General features: G+C 36.7%; 1 protein-coding gene and 1 long non-coding RNA gene across 6 annotated transcripts in view; one reads left to right on the top strand and one right to left on the bottom strand.

Annotated features, from left to right (window-relative positions):
* Positions 1-25,381, bottom strand: part of LOC143146768 (uncharacterized) — a 173,993-nt gene that overhangs the window by 145,487 nt on the left and 3,125 nt on the right. The gene's annotated exons all lie outside the window — the stretch shown is intronic.
* Positions 1-25,381, top strand: part of LOC143146771 (uncharacterized) — a 271,402-nt gene that overhangs the window by 135,350 nt on the left and 110,671 nt on the right. Inside the window, exon 4 of one of the 5 annotated variants that reach the window (XR_012992073.1) lies at positions 5,782-5,898. The exons of the other annotated variants lie outside the window; for them this stretch is intronic. This is a non-coding gene — a long non-coding RNA (uncharacterized LOC143146771). Of the gene's footprint in view, positions 1-5,781; positions 5,899-25,381 lie in introns of those variants that run through there. 5 annotated transcript variants of the gene reach the window in all.

Consider the following 25,381-nt stretch of genomic DNA (forward strand, 5'->3'; position numbering starts at 1 on the left):
TTTTCTCCGTGTTCTGAAACTTTGTTCTTTCGTTCATCCACTATCGGATATAGTTTTGTTTAAAAAAGTCCACGCGACGTTATTTTCAGAGCCCCGATGTAATTTCTAGCGCACACCATTTTCGTAACGTGTTCGTACCTATTTCTGTTACTTTGCGACATTTCTACCGTTTTAGGAAAGTATTTTTAAGATTTCAAACATTCCAGAAAAAGACAAACTTTTTTTCGAATTGATTCTCATTTTATATTAATTTTTTAAATACACGCCTTCGAAAATGTACGTGCGAAATGATTCGACGTATATCAAGATCTAGTGGACTGATCGACACCAAATTTTGAAGAATTCTTCAGCAAATATATTTTTATTGTTTACGCCAGTAATTTTTAAAAAATACTAATTTTTACTATTTTTTTTTTATGTTCTAATGATGAAAAAAGCTACAAAATTGGAACTTCAATTTCCAAGTGTCGCCATTTTTTTATTTCTCAAGATTTTTACTTCTTCTTCGTTCATGCCATAACTCATCACTTTCTAACGAACATACTCATTCTTCTTTTCCTTCAGACTAACAGAACGGCTGGAATCGTGTCAACTATGGAGATACTTGTTCTCAAAGGGACTTTCTTCTATATTTATTGTAGCTCGTGCAATGTTCGTTATTTTCACTTGAAAAAAATACCGTGCATGCACGAAACATTAGTAAATAAATGTACGAAATATCGAAGCGAAACAATCTACGGTTTCTTTCTTAAAAAATTAGAAAGAAGCCCGAAAAGTGCACACCTACACCGAAACAACCAGGTCTTCTGGTTTTGGGAACAAAAAAAAGCACTTCTTTAGTAATTTTTTCCGAAGAAACTATAGCACTTTTTGACGCAGCGGTTTTGTCACACACTGATACATGTTTCGAGAATATTTACAATTTTTTTCAATAAAAAATAACAACCATTGTAAAAGTTATCAAAGTACATATACGAACAAAGTCTTTAAAAAAATATATCCGGCATGTTGACACGAGTGTGTCTCTCCTGCGAATCGAAAACGAACAAATCGAGAAACATTCTGTTTATGAAGGATATAGTTACGATCGAAAGTTAAAAAAAACAAAGAATCTCCAAATTTGAAAAAATGGCGACTTCAAAATTGAAATATAGATTCTGCACAAAAACGGAAGAAAACGTTACTTGGACTTTAAAATCGCCACGGTTTCAAATCTGAAGATTTTTCATTTTTTTCAAGTTTCCATAGTAACTATATCCCTATTAAACAAAATACTTTCCGATTTATCCGTTTCGGATCCACAGGAGAGACACAGAATCGTATCGACGTACCGGTCATATTTTTCAAAACACCTCTTACACGTGTACTAGTAACTTCTGCAATTGTTATTATTTTTCATCGAAAAAAATCACGAGTACTCTGGAAGCATGCACCAATATGTGACCAAACTGCCGCCTTGAAAGGTGCTGTAGTTTCTTCGTGAAAAATGTTCAAAGTAATGCTTCCTTACCATCCCGAAAAACAGGCCCTGAAACCAGGATGAAGGAAACATCGTCCAGGTGGGGTCGAAGAACGATGGCCGAGTCGATGAATTTCGAAACGATCGAACGCGAACCGGGAAAAGAACGAACCGGAGTGCGGTGGAAGGGTTGAGGGGTGGCCGGGCCGGGCCGGTGGTTCTTTTTTTTTTCCCCCGCGAAGAATCATCCCCTTTCCAAGCGGTACCAGCCCGTACATACGCGAGTCACGTACGTAACAGTAGCAGACTGACATGTATGCCTCGTAACAGTAAGCCGGTTCCCACTGAGAACCCTGTTACCGCGTCTACGCGATGGAAAAGAGGGTAGAAAGCGTGAGAGGGAGCGAAAGAGAGACTTTGTGTTGTAATACGTGTTCCGTGCGGTGTACATAGACGTATACCGCATGCATGACGTGGAGGATGAGTCAGCTCTCGTGGAAAGCAGTTTCAGGGAGAGAGAGAGAATTCATCGTGAAACTTTCCGGAAATATTTGTCCTTTTCCTCCACCTCCACCGTACCCCTCTACACAGCTCGCGGAGAAGCCCCGTGACGAACTTTTAAATTTCCCACGAAACTGTCTTGGTTTATTTATTTTTTTTTTTTTTTTTTTTTTGGTTTTCTTTTTTTTTCTTTTTAGGAAGACACAAGGGAGGAATTTTGAACGTTTCGCGATTTTTCGAAATGATTTTTTCGGAAGGAAATTTTGATATTGGAAATATTGTTTATTTTTGATTTTTTTTTGAGAGAGAATTTTCGATGGAAGTTTCTTTGTTATTTATTTTTCTTTTTGTGGGTTTCTTCCGACAGAGAGGGAATGTTTAAGCTTCTTCGAATTATGTTTAGCACACTTTTTGCGATTTTTGGCGGGAGATTTTAACGTCGATGACAATGAAACTTTTTGGAAAAGTCTTTTGGGTGATTGGAGAAATTCGAGAGAAGATTGCCTAGGATTGTCTTCGTTATTTATTTTTATTTTTGGTTTTGTTTCTTTTGGTTTTCTTTGGTGGAGAAAGGGGTGGAATTTTTGAACGTCATCTTCGTGCTTTGTTTTACGATTTTTAGAGGGATTTTTTAACGACCACGACAACGAAATTTTTTTACCAAATACCATTCAATTAATTGGAGAGATTCGAAAGAAAATTTCCCACGAAACCATTTTTTCTATCCATCTTTTTTTTCTTCTGACAGAAGAGAGGAATTTTCAATCATCGTCTTTGAATTTCGCGCGCTTTTTACGATTCCTGAAGAGACTTTCTTATCGTACACAGTAATGAAAATTTTCTACCAAAAACCTTTCGAATAATTGGAGAGATTCGGAAAAAAAGTTCCCACGAAACTATTTTTTCTATCCATCTTTTTTTTCTTCTGAGAAAAGAGAGGAATTTTCAACCGTCGTCTTTGAATTTCCCGCGCTTTTCACGATTTCTGGAGGGACTTTCTTATCGTACACAGCAATGAAAATTTTCTACCAAAAACCTTTCGAATAATTGGAGAGATTCGGAAAAAAATTTCCCACGAAACTATTTTCTATATCCATCTTTTTTTTCTTCTGAGAAAAGAGAGGAATTTTCAACCGTCGTCTTTAAATTTCGCGCGCTTTTTACGATTTCTGGAGAAACTTTCTTATCGTACGCAGCAACGAAATTTTTCTACCGAAAATCTTCCAGATAATCGGAGAGATTTGAGTTCAAAAGTTCGAAATCATCGCTCGGATGCCATCATTGGAAACAGCGGAATCTCCGGTATTCGAAGAGTCTATTTCCCCCTTTGTGATATCGCTGTTCCATTTTTATCGAGATCGATACTCACTCAAAACGTTCGTAGACGTACTCAAAGTTAGGTTAGAACGAAAGAATGTAAATTAATTTTTAGTATTACTCAAAATTAGGTTAGCAGGGAAGAATGTAAAATTAATTATTAGCATTTCCTCAAAGTTAGGTTAGAACGATAGAATGTAAAATTAATTTTTAGTATTACTCAAAGTTAGGTTAGAAGGGAAGAATGTAAAATTAATTTTTAATATTTCCTTAAATTTAGGTTGGAAGGCAAGACTGTAAAATTAACTTTGAATATTTTCCCTGTTCTACGAAAGATTTTATATTTAAGATCGGTGTCTCCTTGTTTGGCTAGGAAAATGAGGTTCAAACAACTCGAAACGCGAAAGAAACGTGATCTCACTCGGTTGAAAACGTTGAAAATGTTAATTGCAATTTGAGCTTTTGCGGAAGCATCGATTTCGTCCAATTTCCCCAACAGAGTGTATAAAGTTCAACCCAGAATCGATCGTTGTGTTGTTCGAGAATTCAAAAACCCTCTGTCTTCCAATTTGGATCATGGATGCTCCTCCATATTGAATTAATTGGAAAAAGCAGAGTGAATTACCGATAACAGGTGAAAATTATTTTTATGTTGTAGCAAAAGTACATATTTCTGAATCCCGAATTTTTTATAGAGAATTATAAAGGACGATATAATTATATAGATAATTACTCTATCGAGAGAAATTTATTTTTTTAAATTTTGTATAAAATTTTTTTGTAGAGAATTCTAAATAAAAGTCTGTTCTGGAAGAATACTCTTTTCGCAATTGTTTTTGATTTCGCATAAAATTTGTAAAAAATTCTTCACACTTAATTGAAATAGGAAGGAAACACCATGAGACTTTAAATGTAAAATTAATTTTTAGAAAACGTATTCGCAATTGTTACAAGAACTTAACGAACGTTCGAAAATTACTGCCAAAAGAATTTAAAAAAAACCAAAACAATTTTTTTTCAAAGAAAATCGATGTCGAATTCATCGATCAAAATTTATTAAACAAACTTTTTTTCTCGATTCTATGACGTAACACGAAATTTTCAAAATATACCATCAACGAATTTACAACACAAATACAATTTTTCAAAAAAATTTCCTTCGTTACAATTCACCCAAATTGTTCATCAAAAGTTAATACGTGTAATTTTTAATTTTTCCAACTAATGAGTCGTCATCTGGTAAATAAATAAATACTATTCGATCACGAACAAAATTTATAAACAAATATTAATTCGATACGTCGATTAAGAACCAATATATAAATAAAAAGAAGTGTATTTAAAAAATGCTTCATCCAGTACGAAACACCACAATGTTTCCCTCCCTCTGATACACTTGTCTCGCAATAATTAAAAATCGACCTCTGCAACCAATATCAAAATTTACTCCACGAATGCAAAAAATTTATTTCATAAAGAAAAAAATATAAACTCCGTCCAGAAACATGGTTAATTTCAAAGGACGTCAAACATTTTGAACTATCCAAGGAATACTCAATTATGTAACAAAATTTAACAAAATAATTAAAAAAAAAAAACAACTGCAAAGTACCTGTCACAGAAAAAAAATTTTGCAAAAAATTTCGACAAAATTGAAGTAAATTAAAGTTCCAGTCCCCCACGTGTATGCGTCGTGTACTTATTGTTAAAAATATTCAACGAGGAATTTTTCGCAAAATTCGCGATTGTTGTACGAAAAAAACAACGAAGGATCCCGACACGATTCGCGAAGATTCCACTCGCCGCGTTCTTATAAACGTTTACCAAGCGACACGGAGCGTCGTTCGAGGAGAGAACAGGCTTATCGTAAAACATACCAGTGTCACCTTTCGTTTATCAACGACCTGACCGAAGTTTAATTCGAGCCGTGCTCGACGTCTCTTTTAGCGGCCGCGACAATGGAGAACACGATCGATTCTCTTTTTTTCTTTTCTTTCTTTTTTTTTTCAACCATCATCGACGAGAGATTGCCCGAAACATAACCTCGAGACGAGTTCGCGATCAAAATGGCGGATTCGCGTTGAAAATGGTCGAGTTTGACGTTTAACCTTTCCGAATTCGCATGATTTTTCGTTTTAAACGTTGAAAGTATCATTTCCATCCTACGCAAGCATGTAAAATTAATTTCTAGTGTTTCCTCGAAGTTAGGTTAGAATGAAAGAATGTAAAATTAATTATTAGCATTTCCTCGAAGTTAGGTTAGAACGAAAGAATGTAAAATTAATTTTTAGTATTACTCAAAGTTAGGTTAGAACGAAAGAATGTAAATTAATTTTTAGTATTACTCAAAATTAGGTTAGCAGGGAAGAATGTAAAATTAATTATTAGCATTTCCTCAAAGTTAGGTTAGAACGATAGAATGTAAAATTAATTTTTAGTATTACTCAAAGTTAGGTTAGAAGGGAAGAATGTAAAATTAATTTTTAATATTTCCTTAAATTTAGGTTGGAAGGCAAGACTGTAAAATTAACTTTGAATATTTTCCCTGGTTACGATAGATCGAAAGAAGTAAAGAACCTGGAAGAGTCTCTCGAAACAATTTTCGATAATTTAAAGTCAAGGAATTTGAATCTCTCTTGGTGATGGTTTATACATTAAAAATAAAAATACAAGTGTAGAAATCACAGAAATGAAAACCAATTGTTTCTAAATTTTTTAACATAGCAATCCTAGTGTATTGTATTTGTGCCGATGCAAACCTAACAACCATTTTAAAAGTTACAAATAATGGAGCTGTTAACGATTTTTGAAAAACAAATTTTATTTTCGACGACTTGTGGAACCGATACACGAAATTAGAAAAGTTGGCTCGAACAAATATCAACCGGTACAATTCACCATTAAAAAGAAACAAAGAAAATGACACACTATTGGACAAAGAAAATAAAATCAAATATACTTCAAACCTAAAGACGAGGCAAGCTCAATCTGTTGTTAATTTAACCTTGAAAGCGCTATAATAAGAACGCAACAAAAGAATAACGAATGCGAGAAAAGGAGAAGAACAAAAAAAGAATGAGTATAAAAGATCTAACCTCGATAATAGTACGAAGTAATCTAAAATAAAATCGTAGGAACGAGAAAGAATATCGAATGGAAAATATTTATTGTCAATGAAAATCGATAAAATTTTCTGGCACGTTCCAAGAATATGCTTACGAGTACCATAAACGAATTCAATTATTTACGTATAGGATAGATGTTCCAATAACTGTCAGAGCCTTGTAACTGCCATTTAAATTATTTTATTCAATAACGAAATTATCTACGACTTTATTTTTACGTAACATTACGTAGACGTTAGATATTTGTTTACATTCAGTACATAAAAATAAATTTTATAAACGTGAATGTGCCGTTAATGTGTAAAAATCGTTTCCATTCGAGTGACAATTTTTCGAGCGACAGTTGTAGAGACATTGGAGTTCGTTGAATATTTTTTATTAATTAGTACACGATTCGTCGTATTAAACGTATACAAAAATGTTCACAAACAAAAGAAAGATTGAACAATATTATACTTCAATCTGGAACGATTTTTAGGTTAAATAACATCCGAAATAATTAAACGAAGTTACGCGGTAAACTTCAAGTGTCAGTAATTAGAACACCTGCCCTATCTAAATAAAAGTAAAGGGTTAGTAAATTCAGCAAAAGCTCAAGGTGCAAAATGTTCAAACTTTTCGCCTTTTTCCCTCCAAAATTCTACTTCAAAAATGAAAGAATTTACCCTATCTCTATCAAGATAAAAATAAAGAATTAGTAAATTCGGCAAAAGGTCGAGGTGCAACCTATTTGACATTTTCCCTCCAAAATTCTTTTTTGAGGAAAAAATATTGATTATAATAGTTCTACTGTAATAATTCTCTGACAAATCAGAATAAAGAATTAGCAAATTCAATAAAAGCAGTGTCCACATACATTTTGACTTTTTCCTTCCAAAGTTCTTCTTCAAAGAAGGAAGAATTTATTGTAATAGTTCTACTGTAATAATTCTTCTTCAAAGAAGGAAGAATTTATTCTATTAGCTTACTATAATAATTCTTCTTCAAAGAAAGAAAAATTTTTTATATTATAACTGTTCTACTGTAACAATTCTTCTTCAAAGGAAGAAGAATTTATTGTAATAGTTCTACTGTAACAATTCTTCTTCAAAGAAAGGAGAATTTATTATAATAGTTCTAACAATTCTTCTTCAAAGAAGGAACAATTTATTATAACAGTTCTACTATAATATTCTCTAAGAAAATAAAAATAAAGAATTAGTAAATTTAACAAAAGTAATGTCCACATACATTTTGACCTCTTCCCCCCAAAGTCCTTCTTCAAAGAAAGAAGAATTTATTATAATAGCTCACTATAATACTTCTTCTTCAAAGAAGAATTTATTACAATAGTTCCACTGTAACAATTCTTCAGAGAAGGAAGAATTTATTACAATAGTTCTACAGTAACAATTCTCATTGAAAATGAAAATAAAGAATTATTAAATTCGTGGAAAGGTCGAGGTGCAAATTGTCCGCATACATTTCGACTTGTTCCCTCCAAAATTCTGCTTCAAAGAAGAAAGAAGAGCTCTCCTAACACCGCCCTAATTCCCATCATAGTTCCCTCTGCCCTCCCTCCCTCGCCAAGCGACTCGCAGCTGACAATCGCTAGGAACGTTCCAGAACTTACAGAACCTTTCGAACGGTTGCGTCATCGTTCAACGAAGCCCGTGAATATCAGAAAAGCTACTCGGCCACCTTCCTCGGCCATTATTCCTACGAGATGGCGTCCTGTAGGATTTTATAATCCGTTGAATCGTAAAAGGCGAGCACGGGACTCCCCGAAGGTCACGATTTTCCTGGGTCGACTGTGTGGCGTAACAGCTGTTCCACGAAAGGTGTTCGCTGATGTGACATCTGCACCTCGATCCCCCCACCCCTACCTCTCCCCTCCCCACGCCAGTACCCTCTCTCTTTCGCCTCCAGGTACTATTTACCGAATAGCCTTTTCTCCACAGTGGTGGCTAGGCGCCGAAAACAAACTTCGAACCGAGCTCGGCGCGTGCGCCTTTATCCGGTGGAAAAAATTGATTTTCCCAGAGGGGAATCGATCATCGATCCCACGTGACGGTTGGACCCCTGGATCCAACGATTTTCAACGTGTCTTTTCGTACACGTTTCGAAGTTTGAAAATATTCGTAACAAGGTTGCGAATCCAAGAAGAAAATTGTGAATCGATTTTTGAATTTTATAAATATCGATGATTTATTTAATTTTTGAAACATTTAAATATTCTCAGTTTGGTTCTCAGAAAGGAAAATTGAGTTTTTGAGTTCGATTTAATGGTAACGTGAATTTATTTATGGGTGTAACGTTTGTTGCAAAAATGTATAGTTCGTGTACAGAGACGAAGTGAAGAATCTTATAGCTGTGGTTGTGTCGAATTTTAATTTTTATTGCGTTTTCAGCCGGTGGAAAAAATTTATTTTCTTATTGAAGATTCAACGATTTTGAAGGTTTCTTTATACAGGTTTTGAATTTTGAAATTATTCGTAATGTGGATTTCAAAAAAAAGAATCGATTTTTGAATTTATTAACAATGTGAATTTATACTTTGTATAGTTATGGTTAACTAAAATTTATACTTCGTATAGCTATGGTTACATCGAATTCTAATTTTTATTCGACCACTAACGTAGAAAAAGTTTATCCTTTAATAAAAGTTTATCTTTTATTAAAAAAGGTTTAAAAATTTGCCTCGTGTTCATTGTTTGAGATTTTTATGTAGCCAAAAATTGTACATGTCTTTGATTCTACTGTGAACACGAGACAATCATTTTCTATGAGTTTCTAAAATTGTTTAAATGGAGAGTAAAATTAACAAATAACATGAAAAATGTCCACGATTTCAAACAGTCTAGAAATTATTTTTGAAGATGGGTCATTTTATTAAATATTTCTCTATTACCTGCAACTACCAAATTTTATTAATGAATTTAAATTTATGAAAAAGTTACGACCAATTACATAGAGCACCTCAAAAAAGATTATTTGTCACAAGAAATATCTAATCGCCAAAAATAAAAAAAAAAAGTTTCTATTTTTCTCATAACAGTTAACGAATTAAAATTCGTTACTAAAGTTTAATAAATTCACAGTTCAGTATTTGTTGCTTTAAATAATACAAACAAATTTTCTAAAATGCCACATCTTCGCAAACAATTTCTAAATAACTACCGTACATTTCGGCCCATCAAAGTTGAGCAACCCCTCGAGAGACAGGTGGTGTTTATCTATTCTGTCTATCTACAGTCCAGAAAAAAGCATATAGAAAACTTCTCTCCCCTACACAGAGCACGAAATAATTTTTATTCGCTACAGAGTTGGCGACCTAACCTCTCGGAACAACCATGAATGATCTTGGATTCGTACACAGCTAAGAACCAGTTTCCTCGTGGCGGGAAATACAGTAGACCCTCTTATAACGCGACAAATAATAAAACACCGGTTGATTTAAGAATTAAATCCATTTCAGTTAGACATTAGATTGTTTTCTTCGTCATTACCTACTTCTCATGTTTCGTCGTTGCTTTGTTTTTTCATCACAGTCACTCTGAACGTAACCGACAATGATTATCAGTGCTAAAAAATATCACCTAAGTCTTGTAATTCAAGAAAGCTTACTGTAAATATACGTGACACATTTTGAAAATTAGATTTATAAAAAAAAGTTTTTTATAGATTTATAAAAAAAAAAAGATTTTTCCTTGTACGACACCGTTCTCTGTGACACGAATTCCTACAACACGGTGAACGTTAACAGCGTTATACGAGAGTCTGCTCCATTCGTTAGCAAAAGGACGAGGTGCTGCGTCGATACTTGGCCACGGAAGTGGCTCGAAGCGGAATCGGTGAAGCCGACAGGACGTCCCGCTGGAAATGGCCACCGATTAGCAATCCAAGACGCACGGAATTCGCAGGCAGTGCGTCAGCGTGCATGCACGAATCGCACACGCAAACGCAAACGCATGTAAGGCCTCCTGACGCGGTGTCGCGTTTCGGCGCGTGCTGTGACAACCGGCTGGAAACCAACACCCAACCAGGCTGCGTTCTCACGACCGTCGTGTTGCTCGTCCAGAAGTTTCCGGGGAAAATCAGATTCCTTTAGGATGGGGAACATCCCTCGGATCGAGCCTGGGATCAAACTTGGATCGATGCTTTGCTCAGATTTCTGATTCGTGTGAAGAAGCTAGTAATGGAAGTGATTAATCGAAAGGTAATTCTTTAAGAGCTCTCTGGTCGTCCGCCATTTTGGAAAGTTAGTTACAGAGTTTGAAGATTGTTTCGTTGAGAAGTCATAGAATAAGATTATAATTAAGCGTGAGTTGATGTTTAATTGATTAATCGAAGAGTAATTCTTTAAGAGCTCTCTGGTCGTCCGCCATTTTGAAAGGTAGAGACAAAGTTTGAAGATTGTTTCGTTGAGAAGTCATCGAGTAAGATTAGAATTAAGCGTGAGTTGATGTTTAATTGATTACTGGAAGAGTAATTCTTTAAGAGCTCTCTGGTCGTCCGCCATTTTGGAAAGTTAGTTACAGAGTTTGAAGATTGTTTCGTTGAGAAGTCATAGAATAAGATTATAATTAAGCGTGAGTTGATGTGTAATTGATAAATCGGAGGATAATTCTTTAAGAGCTCTCTGGTCGTCCGCCATTTTGGAAAGTTAGATACAGAGTTTGAAGATTATTTCGTTGAGAAATGATCGAGTAAGATTAGGATTAATTATTGATCAATGCTTTGCTTAGATTACGTTTCTACAGAAATAAACTGGGAACATAATCAATAAACACTTTTGGAGTGTAATTCTTTAAGAGCCACCTCGTCCACAAGTGATTGAATAAAGTTAGGATTAATCATGGATCGATGGTTTGCTCGGATTACTCGCGTCTAAGAAGAACATTGATCGTTTTTAAATCGTCGCAATCATCTATACACACTCACAGTGTGTAATTCTTTAAAAGCAGAGTTTAGACATCCCCTAATCGACACTTTATCGAGTGTCGAACGATCAAGTAAGATTAGGTTTGATCGTGGAACGATGCTTTGTGTAGAATCATTTCTACGAACAAAGCTCAACAATATTTCATATTATCGCGATAGTTGACAAACTCATACCGTTATAATTCTTTAAGAGCAGTCTAGTTTTCCGCCATATTGGAAATTTCTTTAACACTAGATTTACCGGCATCGATTATATACTAATTCCTACAAAAACTTGTTGTATCGAGAGTGAAATATGATTCGTTTTCGTTGTAACTTTTGTCCCGTCAATGTTAAATCGATAAACTTTTATCGACATAAATTTATTCGGTATATTTCTTCCATATAAATTCCACTTCGAATTCCCCGCATTTCCTGTACACGAGAAAGTATAGAAACATACCTACCTATCTCCGAATCGATAAAGCATTTGTCGAATAGCGTTTCTTTGTTACGATTAGCTATGAAATTAATTAACCTGTCGAGCTGACAGATTTCCATAAAAGTATACTATATATAAAAGTTCGTCATTAAAGATTCCAGAAGAAATTAGAACATTCGTATCGATCGAATTCGGCGTAACTTTCTGAAAAATAAATATTTCAAAATTAACGAGTCACGTAAATCAAACGAGACTACTCGTCCGCCATATTGAAACACCAGATTCTTCGACGAACGATCGAATGAGGTTAGGTTCGATCGTGAAACGATACTTCGTGTATATTATTCGAAGAAAGCTCGACAATATTCAAATTATCGCGACACAATTGTCAAACTTGTGTCCAACCGTCAAAAATAAAATTCTCCAATTTCGAATTTCGAATTTCGAATTTTGAAAAATTCTCAAAGCTTTTCGAGCAACGAAATTCCCAAGAAATTCTTTCCACGTAAAGACGAAGAGCCCTGGAACAACGTTGCAGAGACTCGTGAGACTTAACGTTCACTTTCGACGCTTCGAAGTCGGCCATCTTGGCTCTGTGGAATTATTCCACGTTCTGGGGAATTTCTCCCGTTTCTGGAGAATTATCGCTCGGAGATTTGCGTTTTGTAAATTGAAGCGTGTAACCGGAACAAAATTCCAACCGACAAGTAGCGAACTTTTTTTTCGAGTTCGAAAAGGGGACCACGGAAGAAACTCGATTTCCCATCAAGTTTTTATCCGGTCGAAGCTGTTCAGGTTTCGACGTCTTCAATTGTTATTAATAACAACACGGGCGTCATGCGCAGAGGGGGCATTCTATACTTGGAAAAAAGGAATGTTGCTTCGAACAGGGGAGTCAGCAACGTTGAAAATAATTGTCCTGTGACTACGGCCCGGAAACCACGGCGGTCACCACGGTACACGTCCTCGTGGTCGTTCTCTCGCATAAAAGCTCGCATCGATTGCTCTTTATCGTCCATGGCGAGAGGATCCGAGGAAACGCGCCTCGAGGAGCGACACACGAGCTCGAAGGAAACTTTTCAACGTAAAAGGGGGAACTTCAGCTGTTGCGAGCGTTGCTCGCTATCGATGGATCCTCTCGGCAGGATTTTTTAAACGCTTACGAATACGGATCGTTGAAAAAAAAAAAAAAAGAAAAAAGACAACGACGACAATAACCGTTGCTCCCGTTAATACTTTATTCGATTCTTACGGCGTTAGTTTTCCGATGCGACGAGTAAACTCACTCGCAGTAAACGTTCTATATATTTTACGTTTTCGAGGTTATGGACGATCGAAGAAAAAGGTTCAAAGTGTCCTCTTAGTCCTTCGGTATGAGCAAGAAGTGTCCTGTGAATTTGTATTCTGTGGATTTGAAGTTGTAGTAGATTGAAGAAAATAATAATGATAATACTAATAATAATAATAATAATAATAATAATAAATTGTTCTAGTTAGAAATATTTTTTATACTAATTATTTCCTTCGATCAAAGGGTTAGTACAAGAATGCATTGGACGTTTGAATAATCGAAAATCGAGAGAAGTTTAGATATAATAATAATAATAGTAATTTGTTAGTAAAGAATTCTCCTCGAGAAAATAATAACAATAATAATTTGTTAGTAAAGAATTCTCCTCAAGAAAATAATAATAATAATAACAATTCGTTGCTAAAGATTTCTCCTCAAGAAAATAATAACAGTAATAATTTGTTAATAAAGATTTCTCCTCGAGAAAATGATAACAATAATAATTTGTTAATAAAGAATTCTCCTCGAGAAAATAATAACAATAATAATTTGTTAATAAAGAATTCTCCTCGAGAAAATAATAACAATAATAATTTGTTAGTAAAAATTTCTCCTCGATAAAATAATAATAATTTGTTAGTAAAGAATTCTCCTCAAGAAAATAATAATAATAATAACAACTCGTTGCTAAAGATTTTTCCTCAAGAAAATAATAACAGTAATAATTCGTTGCTAAAGATTTCTCCTCATAAAAATAATAACAGTAATAATTTATTAGTCAAGATTTCTCCTCAAGAAAATAATAACAGTAATAATTTTTTAATAAAGATTTCTCTTCGAGAAAATGATAATGATAATAATTTTTTAATAAAGATTTCTCTTCGAGAAAATGATAATGATAATAATTTGTTAATAAGGAATTCTCCTCGAGAAAATGATAATGATAATAATTTGTTAATAAGGAACTCTCCTCGAGAAAATTAATAATAATAATAACAATAATTTTGTTAGTAAAGACTTCCTTCGCAAGAAAATCGATTTCGAGAATATAAATATCGATGTTAATTTCACAAAGAAATTGTTTCCATGGAAAGCGTCTCGATTATCGTTTTCCATATTTGTATTTTCGTTTCGTGTCGAAAACATGGAAGTTAAGTTTGACAGGTTGTATATAATGTATAAATATTTGAAGAATGCCGCTTTAACCGAAGCATTAGTGTCACTTAGGAACGAACGACACGGCGGTTAATAAGTGTTTGTTGAACGAGGAAATTTTAAAATTAGTTCCGTCAAAATCGAACGAAATACAGAGAAACAATACACTGACTGGAAAATCTTTAATAACCGGAGAACGAGAGAAACGTTTTCACAGAATGAACCACCGAGGAAACGTTCCAAAAAGTCAATCACATCATCGTAGCAACGAATACATTCTTTGCGGGGAAACCTTGAGAATCATCGACGCATTTGTACGTCCATTCTTTGCATATTTAATGACGCAAAGCGAGAACCTTGCGAGCTCTTTGCCAATTGTTATAACCGAAAACTAGGTTCGTTACGAATTTATAACAATTATCGACCGAGCGATAGAAATACACCCCTTCGTGTGCGCTTTGTATTTCAAAATCTCGCGTGTTATTCGTATAAAATAAATTAAACTATTATCACTGGTGCGATAAATTAAATCGATTCTTGTAAAATTCTGCACGGAGAATTGCGACGTTACAAACAATTGTAACGACCGTGCGCTTTGCATGTCAAAATGGGAATTTTCTACACCTTTCTTGTAAAATAAATGAAGGAAAATAAAATTAATCGATTGTTATAAAATTCGACTCAGGGGACGAAAATTTATTAAAATCGTACCATGGGAAAAAGTATATTCTGTGCTCTTTGTATTTCAAGACTGGAAAGTGTGACTTCTGTACGAAATAAATAATAAAAAACACTTGTCACTGGTGAAAAATTAATCGATTGTTATAAAATTCTATGGAATGACAAAATCGTGTCCAAGTGTACTATAGAAAATTATATCTCAAATTAGAAACTTTGTGTGTCTCTCGTGTAAAATAAGTGAAACAATTATTCATAAGGTTCAATATTTACAAAATTAATCGAATCTTGTGAAACTCGGTACAGAGAATATGAAAAAAAAAAAATATGTATATATACATATAAAAAATGAACAATATAAAAAATTACAGAACAAGAGTAACGTATAAACAGTCTCTGTTGAGATTATTTGACTAATTGTTGTTTCTAATCGGCGATAATTATTCAAACGAGGAGGAAGAACACAGCTGCGATCGTTGTACCTTGAACGATCAACTCATCGCCAAAAACAACGAAATCGAGGTCACAAAGGAGTGGAAACGACCCCAGGGATCCTTCTCCTGTTTTACGATGCAGATCACGAGGGTGGGGGGAAAGTGGAGGGAAACAGGAAGGTGATCCCCAGGAAGTGCGGGGACTACACAGGCACGGGGACACGTTCTCGAAACGAGCCCACCGATCGTCAGTGAAACCTCTTCAATTTTTTTTATTTTTTTTATTTTCTTTCTTCATTTCTTTTTTTTTTTTTGTTGGTTTCTCTTTTCGAAGCACCTCCATAACGCGGACAGATGATGTGGGTACCACGAGGGGCCGTGACGTCATTCGAGACATCGTCCCAGCAGTGCCTTCTTCCCTCTTCCCTTATTCTTACACGTTTCGGGACTGCGAACGACACGTTTCGCAGCCAGCTGTCGCTCGCATCTGTAATTTCTTTGACGCGAGCTGGACGCGTGACGCGAGCCCCGATGACGATTTCAAATAGAGATGCGCAAATTGAAGGGTGAATGAAAGGCGTGGAGTAACCGGTTTCGAAGTATTCAGTAATAATGAAAATTTTTGAAAATTCCGCGATTGTGTTTTCGATGGAATCTAACCTAGAACTAACCTAGATTTAAAAATAGAGATTCGTACATTTAAGGGTTATATAAAAAACGTGAAGTAACGTGTTTGGAAGTATTTAGTAATAATAAAAATTCTATGGTCGTGTTTTAGTAGGAACCTAACCTCGACATAATATAGACCTAACCTAAACTTGAAAATAAAAATGTGTAAATTTAAGGGTGGATAAAAGGCGTGAAGTAACGTATTTGGAAGTATTTAATAATCATGAAAATTCTCGAAGATTCAACGAACGTGTTTTAGTTGGAACCTAACCTGGACCTAACCTAGACCAAATCTACATTTAAAAATAGAGATTCGTAAATTTAAGGGTTATAAAAAGCGTAAAGTAACGTGTTTGGAAGTATTTAGTAATAATAAAAATTCGCGAAAATTTGACAATCGTGTTTTAGTAGCAACCTAACCTAGATCTAACCTATACCTAACTCAAATTTAACTCAAACCTGAAAATAGAAGAGTGGAAAACTTATGTGCATAAAAGGCACGGAATTCTATGATTAAGAAGGTTATTATTTGGTAATAATGAAAATTTGCGAAAAATCGACGATCGTGTTTTCCACGTAACCTAACCTAGACCTAACCCAGACTTAACCTAAACCTAGATAAGACACGCGAGCTTCAACGATTGGAAATAGAAATGTAAAACTTACAAAACGTTTAAAAGTCGATTAAAAGTATTTGATAATATGTAGTAAAAATTTTTGAAAATTCAATTCTTCAATCATTTCTTTAGTGTGAACTGTATACAAAATGCTAGCGTCGATAATTAGAAATAGCGACGTATGAAACATGGAGGGGGGGGGGGGGGGGGGAGAGCTGGAAATTTTGTGATTAAAATTATTTGATAATTTCTGAAAACTCTATCCGAAGTAAAAAGAACTAAAAATGTTTATACGTGAAAAATTAGAAGCATTTAAAATAAAAGAAGCTCGTAACCCCGAAATATTTTCCAAAAAATTTCCTAAATTGCAATTTACTCGAAGCTTTAAATGGACGAGACTCGTCACCTTGAAATACAGATTTCCAAGATCTCTTAATTAAGACACGGGAATCTCCTGCGATTAGAAATAGAAGTTTTCAAAACTTTTACGAGTAAAAGTTCGGAATTCCACGATTAGAAATATTTGATATTTTTGGCGCGCGAATAACGCGAAATCGCAAGTAGAGCTGAAAACGTCAAATCGGAGAAAATAATGTGACATGTTGAAAGATTTCTAACCGAAACACTAAATTAAAAATTCTTCCAATGATACGAAGGAACTCACCGAAATACTACACAGAATTCAAGCTCAAAACACCGGAATTCAAGATGCTCAAATTGTCAAAATAATCTCAAAATTTACCAACGGATAATTCCACAATCTTGAAAGGTTTCTAACCGAAACACTAAATTAAAAATCCTTCCAATGATACAAAGGAACTCACAGAATTCAAGCTCAAAACACCGGAATTCAAGGCTCTCAAATTTCCAAAATAATCTCAAAATTTACCAACGGATAATTCCACAATCTTGAAAGGTTTCTAACCGAAACACTAAATTAAAAATCCTTCCAATGATACAAAGAAACTCACCGAAATAGTACACGGAATTCAAGCTCAAAACACTGGAATTCAAGATGCTCAAATTGTCAAAATAATCTCAAAATTTACCAACGGATAATTCCACAATGTTAAAAGGTTTCCAACCGAAACACTAAATTAAAAATCCTTCCAATGATACAAAGGAATTCACCGAAATAGTACACAGAATTCAAGCTCAAAACACCGGAATTCAAGATGCTCAAATTGTCAAAATAACCTCAAAATTTACCAACGGATAATTCCACAATCTTGAAAGGTTTCTAACCGAAACACTAAATTAAAAATCCTTCTAATAATATAGAAAACTAACCGAAATAGTATACGGAATTCAAGCTCAAAACACCGGAATTCAAGGCTCTCAAATTTCCAAAATAATCTCAAAATTTACCAAGGGATAATTTTACAATCTTGAAAGGTTTCTAACCGAAACACTAAATTAAAAATCCTTCTAATAATATAGAAAACTAACCGAAATACTATACGGAATTCAAGCTCAAAACACCGGAATTCAAGGCTCTCAAATTTCCAAAATAATCTCAAAATTTACCAACGGATAATTCCAGAATGTTGAAAGGTTTCTAACCGAAACACTAAATTAAAAATCCTTCTAATAATATAGAAAACTCACCGAAATAGTATACGAAATTCAAGCTCAAAACACCGGAATTCAAGATACTCAAATTACCGAAACGATCTCAAACATATCCAATCGACGATTAATTCCCTAACCTTGAACCAAATGAAACCGAAACACCGAGTTAAAAGCACTGGAAAATCCCCTGAGTGATGCAAAACCGCTCACAGGCCTCAAACTCGAAATCGTATGCGCACAGTGTCGTATCTTAGCGATGTGGGCGGGGGAGTAAATAAGCGAACAGGGGAGGCCTGCTGCCTCTGTAACTAATGTACCTGACCCGTTTTAACGATCGATAACGGAACGGTGGACACGATTAAGCGCGAATGACAGTCAGAAACGGAGCAGAGACCAGTCATTACCGTGGAAATTTCATTGGACGTTGGGCAATATCTCCACTGTACAAAGAGACGATTCGAAAAGCTCCGTAAGAAGAAAAATTCCCCCCTTTTATTTTTCTTCTTTTTTTTTTCTAATTATTTACTTTCTCCAATTTCGTTCGCGCGGTCATCCGTTCGTTCGCGTAATTGAAAGCTTCGTTCGTAAAGAAACGCAACCCCGTGGGAGCGGAGGGGGCGGGGGGAGGGAAAAAAAAAAGGATGTTATTTAAATTAATTTCGCGAACGGACCGTTTCCTTTCATACCGTTCCGTTCCCATTTTCCACGAACGCACTTGGACGAAATCAAACCGGGCGACTCGGTTTTCCCTCCAACGACAGAGAACAGTCAGTTCGAGGTTACGCGTTGAACAGTAACGAGGTCGTTGATGACGTTTCCGCGATCCGGACTGGTCGAACGGGCACGGGGAAAAATGGCTGAAAGATTGAATGCGTCCTTGTGATTCCAAGAGGATATTCGTGGAGGCTCTTCGAGCTTTCTCTGAGTTGCGTCGCGTAAACGTTGATTCGACGGTGGCCCCTCTGTTAACGGAGCTTTCGATTCATCGTCGTCGACTCGTAGCTTTTCGAAGACGGTGGAGAAAAATGGGAAGTTTAAAGCGTGCAAAATCTTGCTGAAGAACACTCGGTGAACCCTTGGAGAACCATCGGTGAATTAACCCGTAACTGGTTACACAGCGAATTTTTTTTTTTTTTATTGTCGAAAATTCCATTTATTCGAAACATCGCTAGATCGATATGAGTGTATTTATAGTGGATTTTTTCTTAACAATTTCGTGACGAATATTTAAACGAATATTACGATTTCTTGATGAATTTATAAGAGTAATTTACATTGAATTGTTTCTTAGAAATTTTTCCAAATAGTTTAACAATTGTATATATATTATTATATACCATTCGGTTTCTTGATACATTATTAGGATTAGATTTTTTATTAAACATTTCTAAGAATATTTGAACAATTGTTTGTATATTATTATATAACTTCTGATTTCTTGGTAAATTAATAAGACTAATTTACATTAGATTGTTTCTTAGAAATTTTTCCAAATAGTTTAACAATTGTATATATATTATTACATACCATTTGGTTTCTTGATACATTATTAGGATTAGATTTTTTATTAAACATTTCTAAGAATATTTGAACAATTGTTTGTATATTATTATATAGCTTTTGATTTCTTGGTAAATTAATAAGACTAATTTACATTAGATTGTTTCTTGGCAATTTTTCCAAATAGTTAAACAATTGTATGTATATTATTATATAGCTTCTGATTTCTTGATAAATTAATAAGACTAATTTGCGTTAGATTATTTCTTAGAAATTTTTCCAAATAGTTAACAATTATACGTATATTATTATACACCATTCGGTTTCTTGGTAGATTAATAGGATTAGATTTTTTATTAAACATTTCTAACACTATTTAAACAACTGTATGTATATTATTATATAGCTTCTGATTTCTTGGTAAATTAATAAGACAAATTTACATTAGATTGTTTCTTAGAAATTTCTCCGAATATTTAAACAATTGTACGTATATTATTATATAGCTTCCAGCTTCTTGATAATCTATTTTAAAAATTCCTTTTGTTAACCTACAAAGAAACCAAGTGGTACGTAATAAACTAATTTGCATTAGATTCTTTCTTAAAATTGTTTACAAATATCTAAAAACAAAAATATATATAATTACACTTTATTAAATATTTGTAAACATTTTTAAGAAAGAATCTGACGTAAATTAGTTTTATTAATTTATCAAGAAACATTCGTTTAATTATTCGTCGAAATTTTTAAGAAGGAATCTAATGTAAATTAATCTTATTAATTCGTTATAATAGATATATACGTGTATTGTATACTCCACTATGCCGTATATGCGATAAAATAACCAGAGTACCAGTTAGGGGTTAATTAATCGTCGATCGCTTTCGATTTCGTTCCCCGGCGGTTCACCAGCGCGGAAGTCCGAGCGTGTTGAATTTTCCGCCGGTTTTCCCGGTTTTCCACTGGGCGAAAAAGCATCCCGACGCGAGGCGTGTTTTCTTTGCTCGGTAGTTGGCGCTCGATCGATGCGACTATTACTATACGCCATGTGTCCATTATATCGCGTACGTACAAACTCGAGATACAGCGCGACTGGAATTAGCACCGCTTTCCCATCGATCCTCCGCACTGAATCATTTACGAGTCGCCGTATGCAACGGCCGTGTCGAGTCGAATGCATTCTTGGTGCTCGCGTCGATTCGGTCGTCCCTCGAGGTTAGAAAAGCGAGCTTACGCTCGAAAACCGACTATTCGGAGACCGGTCCCCCCCTACTGACATCGAGATTACAGTGTACCGGAGGATTTACGAGGATAGTGGAGGGGGGAGAAGTCGTTCGAAGTTGAGCGACTCGAGCCATTCGCGATGACGATTTTCCGCGGAGCTATGCATACGTAATTATAACACATTCTCGAGAAAAAGTTAATTAGGCGAATTTAGGGTGTAGAGTCGAATCGAACTGTGGAGGAAAATTGAAATATTTATTCAAACGTGACCCATTAGCGTAGTACGATTATTGTGGGGAAAACAATTCGATAATCTATAGTGTCGATGTTACTGCGGTAATGATTGATATTTATAGTAATTTTAGATAGTCTAGATGTCGGTGAGTTGAATTTCGTTAATACTGTAGTAGAGAAAATGTTCAATTTAATAATTTAATAAGTTCGTCGATATTGCGTCGAAAGAGGAGAAAATTATTGTGTTTGGACGATTAAGAGCGTATTTGTTTAAACGACCTATTATCGTTTAGTATACAATAATCGGTGCGGGATAATAGTTCGAGTCAGAGAAAGTATCGCAAGTTGAATTTTTTCCAAATTTCTGGATCATTTACCACGAAGAACCTTTTGTGCAAACATTTTGTAAAAAATGATAATATTTGGGAGTCATGTGCATTCGATATTATTTACAAAATAAGTAAAACAGACGGAGCGATATTTAAAGCGAGGCCTAACTTACAATGTAATAATTGAAAGATGTAAAAATTATTGACACTCGAACGCCAGGCTATTGGGGGACTACGCGTGGGTCAATTTAGACCCCTAACGTAACCTCGTACCGTAACGTCGGTTTTCGTTCATCTTTACAAATTGTGGCACACATAAGAATAATACTCTATATTGAGAACAGAAGAACGTCAGGCTGTCGGGGGACTACGCGTGGGTCAATTTAGACCCCTAACGTAACCTCGTACCGTAATGTCAGTTTTCGTTTATCTTTACAAATTGTGGCACACATAAAAATAATACTCCATATTGAGAATAGAAGAACGTCAGACGGTCGGGGGACTACGCGTGGGTCAATTTAGACCCCTAACGTAACCTCGTACCGTAACGCCCGTTTACGTTTATCTTTACAAATCGTGGCACACATAAAAATAATAATCGATAATGAGAATAGAAGACCAGGTCGTTTTGCAATGTACACCGTCCCTCATAAGCATTATCTACGAGCTCGTGAAGAGCTACGTTGCAATTACTATAGCAAAAATATTGAAAAACTCTCGAGTAACAATTTTCTAAACTGGAACATGAGTGAATTGTTCCACCACACTGAACACGTTTCCTCTTTTTAAAGTCACACCATCCAGAAATACATCTTCCCAACCGTGTTCGACATCCAGTACCGAAGAAAACTGACCCTGCGTCTACACAGGGGTCCGAACTGACCCGAACGTCGCTGTTCGAGCTTAAACACCCCTCCACGTGTAAAACCACGACTAATTTTGGCTACTCGGGCTAGAGAAGCAAAGAAATTCGACGAAAGAAACGATGGTTCGACGAGAACGAACGATCCGAAAGATTGTTCATAGTTCAGAGCCACGAGTTCGTCATCGATCCTTCGCTCTCGCGCGCGTGCATACCACTGACAATTTGTTTCCCATTTTGCCGTTTATCCCACACGTGGAGGAACCAGCCGGGTGATTTTTTAAGGAAAGTAGTCGCTGGAAGTTAAACGATTCTCACGGGGCCACCTGTGCTCGCCGCGACGCTCTCTGAACGTGTTTTAATGAGACGACACTTCGGAACGAGCGAGAAAGAAACGTGAGAAACAATAGCGGGACTCTAATCTGAAGGGCACTGGATCGAACCCTTCTTTCCGCAGCATTGTCTCCCTCGACGAACCCTTTTACCACTACCGTCACCTTTTCTTCGGCATCCCCCAGCCTTTACGCTACCCTCTGAGGAGAGCAACGGAGAAAGAGACAGCTCCGACTGGCTACAGAATAGTCACTGCCCCTCCTCGACATTATCTTTACTCCTTTGCCAGCGTACAAAAGGAAGCCCGACGAAGCGGGGGTGTACGAGGGGGCCAGCCGAGTATACCGTTGCCCGATGCTAGAAATGTTTATCCTCCCTAAACGAGAGTTTGCTTTTCTTATTCCTTGCCAGCCCCACTCTTGACCAATCTGCGATTCGTTCTGACCTTCTTACCACCTGGGGGAAGGTTTGAAACACACGGATGGTACGAATGAGGGGTCCAGTCGAAAATTATACCGATTATCCACTGTTTTCTGATAAGAGATTCGAGCTTCAGATTTCCTCCCGCGTGAGAGTTCCGGTTTAGGGACTTTGGTGTCAGTGTGGGGCAGAGAGGATGACACGGGTGCTAAGGTGGTGTTACCTACATGTAGAATTCAGAGGCTAAATAATCATTGGGCAGAGTCTCGATGCCCAGGGTGAGCAAAGAGTTCTGGAAGATGACACAGGTGCTAAGGTGGAGTTTCCCGAATGAGAAATTCAGTGTAAACAAGGTGTTCAAAGTGGTTTAAGGGTTCCAGGAGAAGGAGATGTAGATTCTAAGGTGGAGTTACTCGAAAGAAGAATTCAGAGTTGAAACAGGAGTCCAAGAAGGGCAAAGAGTCACAGGAGATGACACAGGTCCCAAGGTGGTGTTATTCGAAAGAATTCGAGGTGGTGTTATTCGAGAGTTTCAGTGGAGGAAGATACAGGTCCCAAAAGAAGGATTCTCATAAGAAGGATTCCCAAGTGAGGAATTCAGAATCTAAACAAAGTGTCCAAGGAACCCCAAGAATTCTAGAAAGAGTAATATAAATCCTAAGTTGAAGTTACTCAATAGAAGAATTCAGAGTCTGAGCAAGGTATCCAAGGGAAGCCAAGAATTTCAAGAGAAGCAAATACAGGTCCCAAAAGAAGGATTTAGAGTCCTAAACAAAGTGTCCAAGGGACCCCAAGAATTCTAGAAAGAGTAACATAGATCCTAAGGTGAAGTTACTCAATAGAAGAATTCAGAGTCTGAGCAAGGTATCCAAGGGAAGCCAAGAGTTTCAGGAGAAGCAAATACAGGTCCCAAAAGAAGGATTCAGAGCCTAAACAAGGTGTCCAAAGTGGTGTAAGAGTTCCAGGAGAAGAAATATAGATCCTAAGATGGAGTTAACCAAAAGAAGAATTCAGAGTCTGGACAAGGTGTCCAAAGTGGTCTGAGAGGTCCAGGAGAAGAGAATACAGATCCTAAGATGGGGTTACACGTAAGGAGAATACCGAGTTGAAACAAGTGTTCTAAAATATTAAAATCCTGTAGGTGTTCGAGAGTAGGTGGATAAATAGGCCGTCCTACTTAGCGAGAGTGCGACGTCAACCTCGAACCGCGACCGAAAACATCGCGCGATCGTCGAAGGGAACTCGACATCCTCTCATGAGGAGGGGGAAAGGGGAGGAGCGGTGAAGCAACGAAGAAACGCAGGGAGCACGAAGACCTGTGGAAGAACGGCGATCTAGATCGCGAAAGATCGCGTAGATCCGTGCCAAGCGGCAACGATGAGATCCGCGGGGCTGTCGGGCGCGAATTCGCGCAGGCCGGATAACATGTTCCTGGACGGACAGGGTGAAATCCGTCGGGGGAGGGGATGACGACAGCGTGGCGGCGGCATGGCGAACATGGCGTCGTCGAGGTCGCGCATGCGCCTGAACGCGAACACCGCGTGACCACGATCAATAAACTGTACGCGCTGTTGTGCCGGGGCAAAGGATGTTGAATTCGAAAAGTGTTATTCCGCGCGTCTATCTCTGAATGATATGGAAGGGAACGCCTCCTCTCCACGTGGGTGCCACGTGTGCGCTTCCGCCCGCGTCTCTTACGCGCGTGCACGCGCTCGTCCGATTTCGTCGTCGTCGTCGTCGCTCTCCAAAACAGAGAGCACCGTGCGAGGTTCACAGTTTTCGCGCGCCGTACTCCAACGAAACCTAGCCGAGGACTCTGCTTTACGAGCGAACGAGACTCCGTCGGTGTACCGTACTCTAGGTACCGTACTCTAACCGTAGTCCGGATTCGTGGTACTCGTTGGCGAGAATCGGACGGGGAAGATTTGCGCGCGAATTTCACGGTTCTTATCTCGGATCTATGCTCGGCGAGAGAACACCGCCGAGAACACATCAACACTTTCCGTTGATTTTTTTTCAGGACATCTCGGATGTATGGTCGGCGAGAGAATTGTACGCGAGAACTCTTTTTGTTGATTTTTCTTTTAGGACATCTCGGATCTATGGTCGGCGAGAGAACTGTACGTGAGAACTCTTTTTGTTGGTTTTTTTTTTAGAACATCTCGGATCTATGATCTGCGAGAGAATTATACGCCCGAAGTTTTGGTTTTTCAGGACACCTCGAATGTTTGATCGGTGAGAGAACTCTACGCTCGAAATTTCTCGTTTCTATGGGAGATCTCGGATCTATGGTCGGTGAGAGAACCCTGCCAGC

This window comes from Ptiloglossa arizonensis, chromosome 5 (genome assembly GCF_051014685.1).
Source record: "Ptiloglossa arizonensis isolate GNS036 chromosome 5, iyPtiAriz1_principal, whole genome shotgun sequence".
In the NCBI taxonomy this organism is placed as follows: domain Eukaryota; kingdom Metazoa; phylum Arthropoda; class Insecta; order Hymenoptera; family Colletidae; genus Ptiloglossa; species Ptiloglossa arizonensis.